The sequence below is a fragment of the Camelus ferus genome, chromosome 15 (genome assembly GCF_009834535.1).
Source record: "Camelus ferus isolate YT-003-E chromosome 15, BCGSAC_Cfer_1.0, whole genome shotgun sequence".
Classification (NCBI taxonomy): Eukaryota; Metazoa; Chordata; class Mammalia; order Artiodactyla; family Camelidae; genus Camelus; species Camelus ferus.
Window position 1 is genome coordinate 20174356 of NC_045710.1, and position 13028 is coordinate 20187383.

The 13028-nt window shown below is 42.0% G+C and overlaps 1 protein-coding gene across 4 annotated transcripts in view; it reads left to right on the plus strand.

Annotated features, from left to right (window-relative positions):
- Positions 1-13028, plus strand: part of CLIP4 (CAP-Gly domain containing linker protein family member 4) — a 100203-nt gene that overhangs the window by 29979 nt on the left and 57196 nt on the right. Inside the window, exon 1 of one of the 4 annotated variants that reach the window (XM_032497286.1) lies at positions 6577-6793. The exons of 1 other annotated variant lie outside the window; for it this stretch is intronic. The gene's annotated coding sequence lies outside the window, so the exon portion shown is untranslated. Of the gene's footprint in view, positions 1-6576; positions 6794-8098; positions 8308-13028 lie in introns of those variants that run through there. 2 more of the 4 variants (XM_032497285.1, XM_032497287.1) reach the window with 2 other exon arrangements.

Consider the following 13028-nt stretch of genomic DNA (forward strand, 5'->3'; position numbering starts at 1 on the left):
AATGCAGGTCATTATTGAGCACACGTTAAATATAAAAACTAAGTTGTCTGTGGAGACAGACATTTGTAAAAACTCATTTGCTATTTTTAAAAAACCTATTGAAATTGGATTGATAAAAGCTAAGACTTTCAAGGTAACTTTATTTTCAGGTGCTCAATTTCACTTCAAAATGCTTGAATTTTTAAATATGCTTTTGTTTCAACTTTTTATTAAGAGAGCATAGCAGATGTGGGCATAAAGTTTGGGCAGGGGTTTCCATTTTGAAGAGTGGTGACAGATTCCTTAGTCTTTCCCTTGTTAGAAATTCAGCTGGCTTTTCCTCATCCCAATGGGATAATGTCTCAGCTTCTTAGTGTGATGTTTGAAACTATTCCTGGTCTAGCCCCAACCTACCTTTCCAACTCATCCCCCACCAGTTTGTACCATGGGCTCTGCTCCAGCTAGACTGTTTACTATCCTTCAAACAGACATTTAGCTTTTCTACCTCCAAGCCTTTCTCTTGCAGAGTTGTGGTTTACACTCTTGCTCTAGACTGCCTTGATTCAAGTCCTAGTTCTGCTACCAATTGTGTGATCTTAGTATCTAACTATTCTATGCCTTGATTTTTCTGACTGGAAAAAGAAACTAAAATGACATGTCTCCTTCAGGGGTATATTAATTCATGAAAGTACTTAAAACAATGCACAGCACATACAAAGTACTCAGTAAACACTAGCTCCTCATTTATATCACTGGATCTCAGTATCCTCCCAACTTAGCTCAAAATCTCTCTTCCTTGAAACTTTTCCGGACCACTTCATCTGGCAATGTGCTCTTCTCTTGGGAAATCCCTGGTACTGACACTGTCCCTTTGGCAGGTGGTTGGTGTTCTTTGTCATGCTGTTGTCTTATGACCATACACTATAATTTTCATCCAGGTGTTTGTTCAGCCCTCACTTTGTGTCAGGCCTTGCACTCATGGCGATGCAGGGAAGCAAGTATTCTTTATCTCATTTTACAAAGGAGCAAACTAACTCAGAGACATTAAGTGATTTTGTTGGGGTTACCGAGATAGGAATCTATGATTCTGGGCTTCCAACTCAGGTTGCCCACTCTCCCCCGTTTGCTAGAAAACAAGGAGTGAAACTTACACTGTGGTAGCCTCCCTACAGCCCTTCAGGTAGGAGGCGCTCCATGTATTTTTCTGATTTAATGGACCAATATGCCATCTGATTGCCTTTCTAATGTCATTCATTAGTGCCTTATGGTTGTGATTATCTTGATGATGATAAAGATATTGCATGACGTATTTTGACGGGCCTTGAAAAGATAGACTATCACTTAGTTTTGAACCCCATGTGAATCTAAAAAAACAATTTACATTTATTTTTACTTTAACTGTTTCCTGCTGTTGCCAATATGGTTAGATGTGGAATGTCAGAACTGATCTCATTATCAATGCAGTTTTTGTCACAAAGGAGACTTTCTCAAGACTTAGTACCAGCTAATTGGTCTGTCAATAGCTTTCTTTGTTAGGTGAGTCATTTGGTCCATTGTTGACAAGGTGGAAGCTGCTCTCTACCCACTCTGGGGAAGCTCCACGGGGTCCGACATTCTCTCAGTTCTCACCTAATCAAGATGTTATTAAAGCAGCTGATGATTTACAGTGAACAGGGATGAAATTGTAATGGTTTTGTAAACAGCTGCTGGAAAGACAACTTGATGGCGCTTTCATGATGTATGACCGCCTCCCATTTTAGAGTGTGTGCTTGCGTGTGATATAAAGGCAACTTCTCTGATTTCTAAATTCCTTGGACATCATAGTCTATCTTTACTGAGACTGAAATCTTAAAGAACCAGGCCCATTCAATGAACAAATATTTATTACATTTTTCCTATGTGCCAGACAACTTTTCTAGGTACCAAGGATATCACAGTGACAGAAACAGCCTGAAACCTTTCTGGAGCATCTGCTTTTCAAACTTTTTGTCATAGAAAAAAAATCAAATTCACACAGAAGAAGGAAAATAGTAGCCCCATTATTATTCAACTTTAATAATGATCAATATTTTGTCATTCTCTGTTCATCAATCCCTCCCAACATACACTTTTTTTAATGAAGCATTTTAAAGTGAATCTTAGATATTAAACATTTTATCATAAATACTTTAGTATGAATCTCTAACAGATAAGGCTGTTTAATAAAAACAAAATAACATCACACCTGACAAAATCAACAAAACTTCTTAATATCATTTAATATCCAATTTGGATTAAATTTCCTCCCATTGTCTCAAGAGTTTTTTTATTTTTTATGTTTCTTTGTTTGAATCCGGATGCAAACAAGATCTGCATATTATAGATTGTGGAGATAGCACTTATGTATCTTTTGATCTAGACCCATTCCCCTTAGCTATTTTTTTGGAATTGGGTTATTTGCCCTGCAGAAGTCCCCACATTTTGGATTTGGCCCATTGTGTCCTCCTGGCGTTGTTTATGATACTCTTTGATGCCTCACATTTTCTACAAAATGATAGTTGTATCTAGAGGCTTGATGAGAGTCAGCTTCAGTTGGGAGCAGTGGGGGAGCAGCACACGTTGGAACTCACATCCTAGTGGAAGCTGGCCTGCTGCTGCTTTTGTGTACCAGAGATGTTTCTGGAGGTGTCTTGGTGGCCAAAAATTTGGGTGGCCAGTATGAAAAACTTAGCTCTTCTACAACAGCGGCAGTTTTGATCTTAATACCATGAAACATTCCCTTTGTTTCTTCTTCCTTTATGTTGGCCACTAACGAAGACTCCTAAAAGTGTTTGTGTCATGTGGTATGTGGGAGTGGTGCTGCCTAGAGTGCCCCACACAGGGACAAGGGGGTTTTGAAAAAGTCATTAGTGTCCTCTCGGGAAGCAATCTAACAAAAGAGAATAAATTTATAGAATGGCATGAATCGAAGTGAGATCAGTTGAATTAGAATATTTGAGAGGGTTTTTAGGGTTTGCATATTTTGTGAAAGACATCTAGGTGATTTGAATGTGCAACCAGGGTGAGAAGCACAGATTCAGATAATGAGGCTTGTGGTCTGTTGCCGCAGGCAGTCCCACTTAAAGTCCTGAGAAAGATAAGGAGATAGATCAGGGGAAGGCAAGCCCAAGTAGCAGGAAGTTCCTGGGGTCTCTGGGTGGCTATTGATTTGTAAGGATTTCAGTGGTACTGAAGAATTTCTTCATCAATAAATTATGTCATAAACTTTTTAAAAAGAAGAATGAGGAAGGGGAATTTGGTTTAGGGAATCCAGAAATATGAAAGAAAGAAAGGATGACTCTATGAGCAAATAGCAAGAGTAGAGTTGCCACTTACTGACATGGGAAGGTTATGGGGAAGGGTTCTATTTTGGACACGTTATATTTGAGATGCCTAGTATATGCTCTAGATTAGATGTTGAGTAGGCAGGTGGATATATGTCTGAAGTTCAGGGCTGAAGGTAGAAATTTTTGAATCATGAAAATAGAGATGATATTTAAAGCCATGAACTGGTTGAGATCACCTAGCCAATGAGAAATTGGCTTCCTGGAAGCCACGTGAGGAAGACACCTACAGGACCATTGCAAGGGTTTCTCTGAGACAGAGCTGTGAAGGTGGTGGCTGAGTTATAAAGCAGGCTGATAATGTTTTCACTGAATGCTACCAGATTGCTCAACAGAGTATATTTAGCAGTTTAAATTCCCATTAGCTGTGCATGAGGATTCCCACTTTCCCATATCTTTGCCAGTATTGGAGATGATCTTTCTGACTTTTGCCAGGCTGATGGGTAAAGCAATGGTGTGTTGGAGTTGGTCCATGAAGTTGACTGAGCACATTTCTTCCCAACTCCTTGTCCAGTGACCTCACACTGGTACCTGGAAATCAGCAGGGGTGAGAGTATCTGTACCATGGAAATCAGCAAACACTACAAATTAGGACTCACCCCCAACCCCCAGCTGTTTTTGAAATTTATATGTAGTGGCTGTCGGCAGTATCACACTGTCCGTCCATCCATTGTCTCATTACTAGTGAGTTTGAGCATCTCGTCTCTGTGTGCTTGCTGTTTTGGCTTTCCCTTCTGTGAAACGCCTATTCCTGTCCCTTTCTCATTTTTATCTTCAATTTTCTAACTTCTTTTTGTTGATTTGTAGAAGTTACTTATCTATTTTAGATATGAATCACTAGCAGCTTTTGAATATCTATCTCCCTTCAATTTGTCCGCCATCTGTTAGCTTTCTCCATGGTACTCTTCATTGAAGAGAAATCTTCATTGCGATGCAGTCAAATCTCCTAGTCTTTTGTTTTCAGGTTGTGCTTTGGCAGTCTAGTTTTATGAAGTAAATCCCTACCCTACATTCATAAAATTTTCTCTTACGTTTTCCTTTCAAATATAGGTCTTTAATCAATTTGGAGTTCACCCTGAATATGGTAGAGATGGGGCATCCAAGTCTATTTTTTCCCTCAAAAAACTAAGCTGGTTTCCCCAAAACCAGCCTCTAAATAATTTATATTTTTCTCATTGATTTGCAGCCCCACGTGAACATACATCGAGGTCCCATGGATCGACTTCTGAGTGTCCTATTCTGTGTGGTCGCTCTATTTGTTCCTGTACCAGTAGCATGCTATTTTTATCACTAGGTAGTGATGGCACAGTATTTGGCAGTGCAGGTTTCCTCTCTCTGCTCTTGCTTTCCAAAATTAACATACCTATTTAAATGTTTATTTTTCCCTATGTATTTTGTAACTTTATTGAAGTTCCTTACATTTTGAGTTCCTGCTGGAATTTGGGTTGGTATAACATTGAATTTAGCAATTAAATGGACATTTTTCCAGTGTAAGGTCATTCTATCCATAGTATATCTTCACTTATTCAATCTCCTTTTATGTCCATAAATAGAGATTTGAAATTTTCTCCATAAAGTTCTTGCAAGTTATTAGGTTAATTCTTGAATTTTATGCTTTAGAATTTCATTGATATTGTGAATGGTCCCTTACTGTCTATTGTATTTCCTGGTAGCTTACTGCTGATGTAGAGGGAACGATTGATTTTTAGAAACTGATCTTGTATTTGGAAACTTTATACTCACATATAACTCCTAATAGTTGATTCTGTTGGGTTTTTTATATTGATAATCATATTATCCACAAACATGACAGAAAGATTTCAGGGTTTCTACCTAGTGCTCTGATATTCTGCATTTAACTACCTCTGCTAATTGGGCTCCAGTCTGGCACCCCAATTCTAACAGCTGGATGTCTCTTGTGGTCCTAATGCCCTGTACACTCATATTCTGGAAATGAGCCTTTGTCTTCCTCCCCTGTGAATCCTGTCTTGCCCAATTCTTCTGTCCAAGAAGAACAGTAACACTGTCTTCTTTTGGTTATTTCCTCTAACCCTTTTCTCAAGGATTAGGGCCTGTAAGCCACTGACAACCCTTCCTGATGCTGACTTTAGAACTGTCTATCCAAATTTCTCAGTGATCCCTGCTACTCAATGCAACAATTTTGTATCCTGAATGCCCCAAAGGACACCCTGTGTAGATAATGCAAAATAGTGGATCAACATAGGCCTTCAAAACAGACAGGCTTGTGTTTGAATTTTATTTCTGTCCCAGGGGACATTGAGCAAGGTCCCCGGCCTCCTGGAGTCTGTTTCTTCACTGGTATAGTGAAGACAAGACCACACAGGTAGGAATCACAGAGTGGTGAGCTAGTAATGCCCCCTTCTCCACATTGATGCTGACCGCTGATACTGATCCCCTCCCAGGACTGGTTTACTGCTGCATTTCCCAGGCACCGTGTTATGCCTTCAGATATACCTGAATCTCAGCAGCTGCAGCTGGACCATTTCCCCACGTGCGTGCCCACCCCAGTGAATCATTCAAGTTCCAAGTTCTGGCCCCATTTCATCTCCCAGTCCAACTCTTGTATGCACATGGGGTGTTCCAAGAAGCATGAAAAGAGTGCTTGCATTCTTGATAATGGACTAGGCAGTAGCTTCAGTTTTTTGAATAAAGGCAACCAGGTGAGTGGGAGAATCTCTCATGGCTTAGTTATCCTGGAAATTCACCAATGTACTGTATGGTGTTTAGGTACAGCAGATAAAGCCAGTGGCCTGGATGGTTTTAACAGAGACTTTATTACAGTGAAGAACAACTCAGCTAGCCACACCCTGTCATCTACCAATAGTGGCATCTCAGAGGGATAATTTAAACCAGCAATAAAAGTGAACTGTATATGTGGGAAGTTTGCCAATAGCAACTTCTGTTACGTATAGATCTTTATGAGTTTCTGTTGCTCACTAACAATAGGGCTTATTTACAGTTGCTTAAAGCCAACAAAGGGCAGATTACCTTCCTTCTTTTAACCAGGTAAAGCAGTGGGTGGGGAGGGGGTCAGACAAGAACAGGGTGTGATGAGAGCAGGGAGAGGGAGGTGGGACTTGCACAGGGAGGAGGAAACATCTGTGTCACGTTATCATCCCCAAGAATGCATGAAGGGACAGAGAAACTGGCAGCTGACGGGACTGTGGGATGGTCATGGTGTTTAAATATTGCATAAGTGCTATGAGTTTCAGTTGACAGGATGCTCCACCCGATTCAACAATGTGACACGACTGTTGCAAATGAGTATTTTGATATTTTGAGCTACGCTAACAGACTCATAGGACTGAGAAAGAGGTGGCTGTCTCTCTCCTTTCTGCACTCAACAGGACACCTCATTCATTCCTGAGCATCGCATTTAAGAGAGCTCTAGACAAGCTGAGATGCATCGTAGAGAGTCCCTTAAAATTCTGGTGAGTAGGATCTTAATCATGTCGTATAAGGAGAAGCCTAAAGGATTGAGAATGCTTGTCCTGGATACCTTGGAGTTGGACATGATCTGGAAGACCCCAGAGTAGAAACAACCCAGTAAGGAGGAGATGTAGGGGGTGGTGTTTTAGCTCTCAAGGTAGGAAGAAATTTTCAACAAGGCTGGTCAAAGACAAAATGGCTGCTTTCAAAGGAAGTAGTTCCTGGTTACTGGAGGTGCTTAACTATGGCCACTTGGTGGGAGGATATTCTAAGGGGGACTCAAACAACCAGAGGGGGTCCTTTTCTAGAGCCTGGAATCAATGATTCTAATAGGAAAAGATGCTCTGGAGTGCCCTGAGCACTAACCTCTGCTTTTGAGGAGTCTAAAGACATTCATTCATTCATTCATTCATTCATTCGACATTCGTTATTGCTAGGCACTGTGCTTGGTGAACATGGAAGTACAGTGGAGTAGTTGGCATATCAGAGCCAGAACAGAAAGGCCCCAGAGACAGCCGTTAGAAGGTAACACTACTGGCTCAGTGTTACAAACTTCTGTCGTGGGGAAACAATTGACTGATTAAGTCCCTTCAATAAGGGGACTCATTAAGTATCAAGAAACACCTTTCCTTCCACTGGATGGAGAACCAGGGTGTCACCACTTTCTGGTTCTAGGGGGACTGAGAAGGGAGCAAAGCAGCAGGGAAAGTTAACTTCTGGGACGACTGCTCACCCATCCCCTCCTGCCTCTACACTGACACCCTTGGGTGTAATTATTCAAATTGGGTACAGCCTTGACTAGGCTTTTTACAGCAAGACCGGCAGACAGGTAATTGACTAAAGGGCCTATTGTGGATCATTCAAGGGGCTAGACACCTGGGAGCCCAAAAAGCGTTAGACGCGGTGCCTGTCCCTAAAGGGTCGTAGGAAGGCTTCTAACACAGGGACAGGAGACAGGGAGGCAGGTCAGATTAGGCTAGCTACAGGCTTTAATGAGAAGTGTCTGTACAGCGCGACGTGCGCTGCCTCCCCAAGCATGGCCCAGGGCCAGGCAGGGTTCAGCCGCGAGCCTGTCTAAGACTGCGGTGGAAATATCACGGCGGCGCCTCCTCCCCGACACGGTTAACCCCAGAAGCCCACCTGACCTTCCTAACCCCAGGCTCAACCTTGGCTCAGCGGAAGTGCTGCGGGGTCGCAGGCAGGAGGCAGGCAGCGCAGGCGCGCGCTCGCTCTCGTTCCCCACTCCCCCGCGCGTGCGCGGGGCCGGGGCCAGGGCCTGCGCGCAGCCCGGGCGCCTGCAGTGCGCGCGCGCCGACCCCGCGTGGGGCCCGGCTCCGGCGCGCGCGGCGCGGAGGAGGCAGGCGGGAGGGGCCGGACAAGGTCGGGGAGCGGCGCGGCGGGAGGGCCCGCGGCCGGCTACCGGAGACAGGCGCCGGGCGGAGAAGCGCGCTTCTTGGTCTTCTCTCCGCGCCCCCACGTTCCCCGCCGGCTGCCCTGAGAGGACCGGAGGAGGCAGGTGGGGCGGGAGCGCGCGCGGGCGCCCGGTGGGAGGGGGTGCGGGTGCCTAAGGGGCGGTTGGCGGTTCGGGGAGGGCGGCGCGGAGGCGCCGGGGGCGCCGGGAGCCCCGCGGTCGCTTGCCGTGGGTGCTGGTGTCGCCGGCTTCTGGAGGCCTCCCTGGGGCGGGGGCGGGGTTGGCGCGGCCTTCTGGCCGGGACGTGGGTTTCTGGTTTCCGTACCTGACCGAAGGTTTAACTTCAGCATGAGATGCCGCCAGGTGTGTGGGACGGGACGGACCCCGCGGCGGCGCTGAGTTCTGGCCCCCGCTCCGCCGCCCCAGCCTTGACCGCCCCGGCGCTCTGGGGGAGCCCCTTGAGCGCAGTGCTGTGCTGCGTGCTGTTACCCGCCCTTCGTCGTTTTCCTGAGCAGGGCCTCTACATCTCTCATGCCTCCCCTTGCTTACTAAAATGTTTGAGAAACCTTTGCCGTTGGGAATTCAAACCTAGGCCAAATGACTCTGCTTCTGGTCTTTTGCTACCCCGAGATTCCTTAATTCTTAATCATGGGGAGGAAAGTTGTGGGGAGCACTTGTGCTGAGGCTGCTAAACATAGATTCGGGTTAGACCTCATCCTTGTGGGTTAGATTGATGGGTTTGTAATGTCAGTTTTCTTTTGAATTAGATGTCAGGCTCTTCATTAATCCAGAGATTTTATAGACACATCAGGTTTAAACTCTGAGACAATGTTTTGATATGTATCAGAGGAGGATATTCTCATGGGATAATAACTTGCTGTATGTACCCAGCCAGCTAGAGTGGTTCACATTGTAGCAACATCGTAGTATAAATTGGTGCCTTTTAAATATTTCAGTAAACACTCTCCTTCTTAGAAACATCCCCCAAATACTTTAATTGTACTTCATTTTCACATTGACTCTTGTCATTTATGAATCTTATGTACAATCTAAAGCCAGTCATCTAAATGGCAGAAGATCACGTGCAGGACATGTAGCAATTGTGGAGGGAAAGCAGGGAATTGAAAATGGTAGAAGTCTAGCTTTCTACATTTTTATGATGCAAAAGCATCCTGGTTGCATTTTACTTTGCTAACATAAATGTGCATTTTTAAATGCACCTGTGTTGTAACAATGACTCTTGGATTGGAATGAATATGTTTATTTTTATTTTATAGAAGATTTGGCACATGGTATCTTATTTATAGGATTTATTTCAAGTGTTTCAGATATATCAGATACAATCCCACCAGCAAGACTTTTAGGAAAATATTTAATATGGTATATTTTATGGCTTATAACAACGCCAGTTTTGAAATATATACTACTAATCGTTACAGAATCAACCTAACTCTTTATCCCTGTGTAAACCTGCAAACGCCTGGTTACTTTCATGCTTGCCGTTTGTTCTCTTGTTAATGTGTATATTTAAGTATGCTGCTGTGGGCTTGCTTAGTTTCTTAGCCTTTCTTTCTTGCTGTTTCGGGCATTTGTGTGTTGTTATGTCACCTGGAGTTTGAGCAGCACTGTTTTCCTTCAGTGATGTTCAAAGAACTTTCTGTGAAGAGGGAAGTGTTCTTTCTGCAGTGTTCATTATGGTAGCCATTAGCCACACCTGGCTTTTGAGCAGTGGTAAGGGGCTAGAGCAATGGAGGAACTGAACTTTTAAGTAGCCACATGTGGGTAGTAGCTACCTGGTTGGGTGCTGCAGCTGTAAGTTATTATCTCAGGAAGCCTCCCCTGGCCCCCTTGAATCCAGCACTTACAACTATACAGTAATTGCAGCTTTCCTGTAGGAGTCCTACTCTTGGCTAACCTACTTGAGGGCAAGGGCATATCTATTTTCTTTACATTTGCTATGCCAGCCTAGGACTTAGTAAGAAACACTTGATAAATATTTGTTGAATGACTAAGTGAACTTCTTGAGGGCAGACATCTTTTATACTCTCTCTAGGTCCTAAAGCTAATATCAAATACTGTAAATACTTGCTTTGTGATTGAACAGATTTCATGTTGGTAACACATAAATGGGTTATTGGAGGTATGTTTAAAATGCTTATTTTCGTTGGATTACATTTTTTGGTATCTCATAGAAATAAACACTCAGGATAGAATATTACGTGAAATTAAATGAAAGTGTTAGGTAGTTTAGATAGACATGAGCACTGGGCAGGGGGAGAGGAAGGGGAAAGGAACAATCCAGAACTCAAGGAACCTGTACTGTCAGTTAACCAGAGCACAAGGAACCTGAGCTGTCAATCAACCAGAGCTCAGGGAACCTGAGTTGTCAGTCAATCAATCAATCAGTCAGTTATGAAACCAGGATATAAAAATAGGAAAAACAAGGGAATGGTGCCATTTTTCCTCTTTTGAATTGGCCCGCTCCGAATTCTTGGGAGTGTACTATCTTTCACTATTTTTTTACTTCACTAATAAAAATCTTGCTTATATCACCCTTTTTGTCTCTCATCAAAAATTCTTTTTTTTCGGGTAACTAAGAACCGAGATAATTCTTATTTCCCTTTTCTGGTGACAAAAGGGCCTCATGATTCCAACTGGTGTGGATACAACTTGGATATCCTATTGGTCGAGTAGCTCAAGGATGCTGCCCTTGAACCATATTCCAGATAAATCTGAGGGAGTCTCTTGGCTCAGTGAGGTTCCTTAGTGAGCCCCTAATAGCTCTGAACCACTCTGAAGAAATTAATGGGCATTTCCACTTACCACCATCCTGTGTTAGGGCACTGACCAGGAATCTCTGAAAAATCACCAACTATTAGAGTCATGTTACAAGTTGCATTTACACAGAGCTGATTTGGGGTGATGGGATTTCTATGTAAATCAAAGTTTGGGGAATTTGATTCTTGTTATTGCATCTGTTATGTACACAGTTAATTAGGGCTTACTTTTAATTTTAGGCTTACTTTATATAATCCATTATCAACAGTTAACCATAGTAAGATTTGAAATGAAGGTGTGTACTCAATCCAGCTCTAGGTTTGACCAAAATTCCCAGATCTTTACATCCAGAAATTGCTTTTAGGAAAAGGTTCTGAAACTATAGAAAATTTGTAGACATGTATAGTTTTCTTAAATGGGGCAGAAGGTAAAATGTTGGAGTTTTCCTGAACGAAAGGATATGGGACTAGGGAAAAATACAGTAAAGACACAAAATTTGAAGAATGTTCACTTCACTACTCAGGTAATATAGTAGCTTCTCTGGGCTTGAAAAATCTAACATGTAAAATGAAGTTGATTACATGTTGTTGAATGAACCATTCTACCTTGAATCTAGGATTTGAATATTTATTTTATATGTATATATATACACATATATACATATATATATGACACTAATCTAGCTCCTGTAGCAAGTGATAGTAGTGTAAGATACAGTCATTATCTTTAAAGGTATCAATGGTCTACAAGGAAATGAAACGTTAGCTCTGAGAATCACCTAAAAAATTTTTTTTGAATGGGAAACTCCACTCTTTGAAAGGAAGGTTTTGAAAGGTGGCTTCCTCTTAATCAACTCAGAAAGATAACCACTTAATCATTTTGCTGAAGAATTAAGAATATAAAAGAACATGATTGAGTCCCCATATGTAAGATTTTAGTCAGATTAACCTTCCTAAAACACGGCTTGAATCAGGACAGACTTCTTTTAAAAAATCAGTGGTTTCCCAGTGCTCATGGAATTAAGTGGTTTGGTGTTTGATCAGGTATATAACGTTACTGAGAGTAGTCTGAAAAAAAAAAAAAACAAACCAACAACAAAAGACACGACAGCCTTACCTCTTACTAGATATGCCCAAGCTCCAGCCTACTATCCCTTTAATGTATCTGTTCCTTGACTTTAAAGGAAGCTTCATACCCTGCATAGAATATTTTGCCCAGATTTACTACCAAGTCAAAGTAGAGGCCAACAAGTAGAAATCCTGACTTACTTTAAATTCTGAGAAGCTATAATATTGAAAGAGGGCTGTCTTTGTGGTATGCACTACTTTTTGGTTTATTTATTTAGTTTTGGAGGAGGTACTGGGGATTGAACCCAGAACCTTGTGCATGCTAAGCATACGTGCTAACACTTGAGCTATACTTCCCCCTATTTTTAGAATTGGTAGTATTTGAGGAAGTTCACCATGTTCTATGACAACAATATTTCTTATTTATGTGACACGGTTAACATCAAAATGATTGAAAGTATTGGATGGCAAGTAATTTTAGCCTCGAAGAAACCTTGAATACCTTTGACATAATAACACTGGATTAGGTTGTTTAATATGTAATATCCATGTCCAGATACACATGTGCCTTATGAGAAAAAAGAAATCATCTTACTCTTCACCAGTTCCTGCTAGTATTCAGAAAACATGAATCTAGGTGGAAACAAACCAGTTAGCTTAGAGTGGTAACTTTCCTTGGAGCAGGGTGGTGATGGTAGGTAAACATGGTAGGTAAAGATGATTAAGTTAGATCCAGAGTCAGTTAACCAAGTATAATAGTGCATGTGTCTCGTAACGTCTAGCACGGCATTATCCACTAGAGTAAGCTGTCATATAACTATCTTTACTTACTGTCTTTCTACTGAAATAATCTAAAACCATTTTTATTTAGTTTATAATAAAGTTTTCTGCTTATATTTCAAACAGATATAGTGATTCATAATATTTCAAACATTTGGCACAGAAGAAACCAGAAGGTTTTTAGCTTCATAGTTCAGTTTT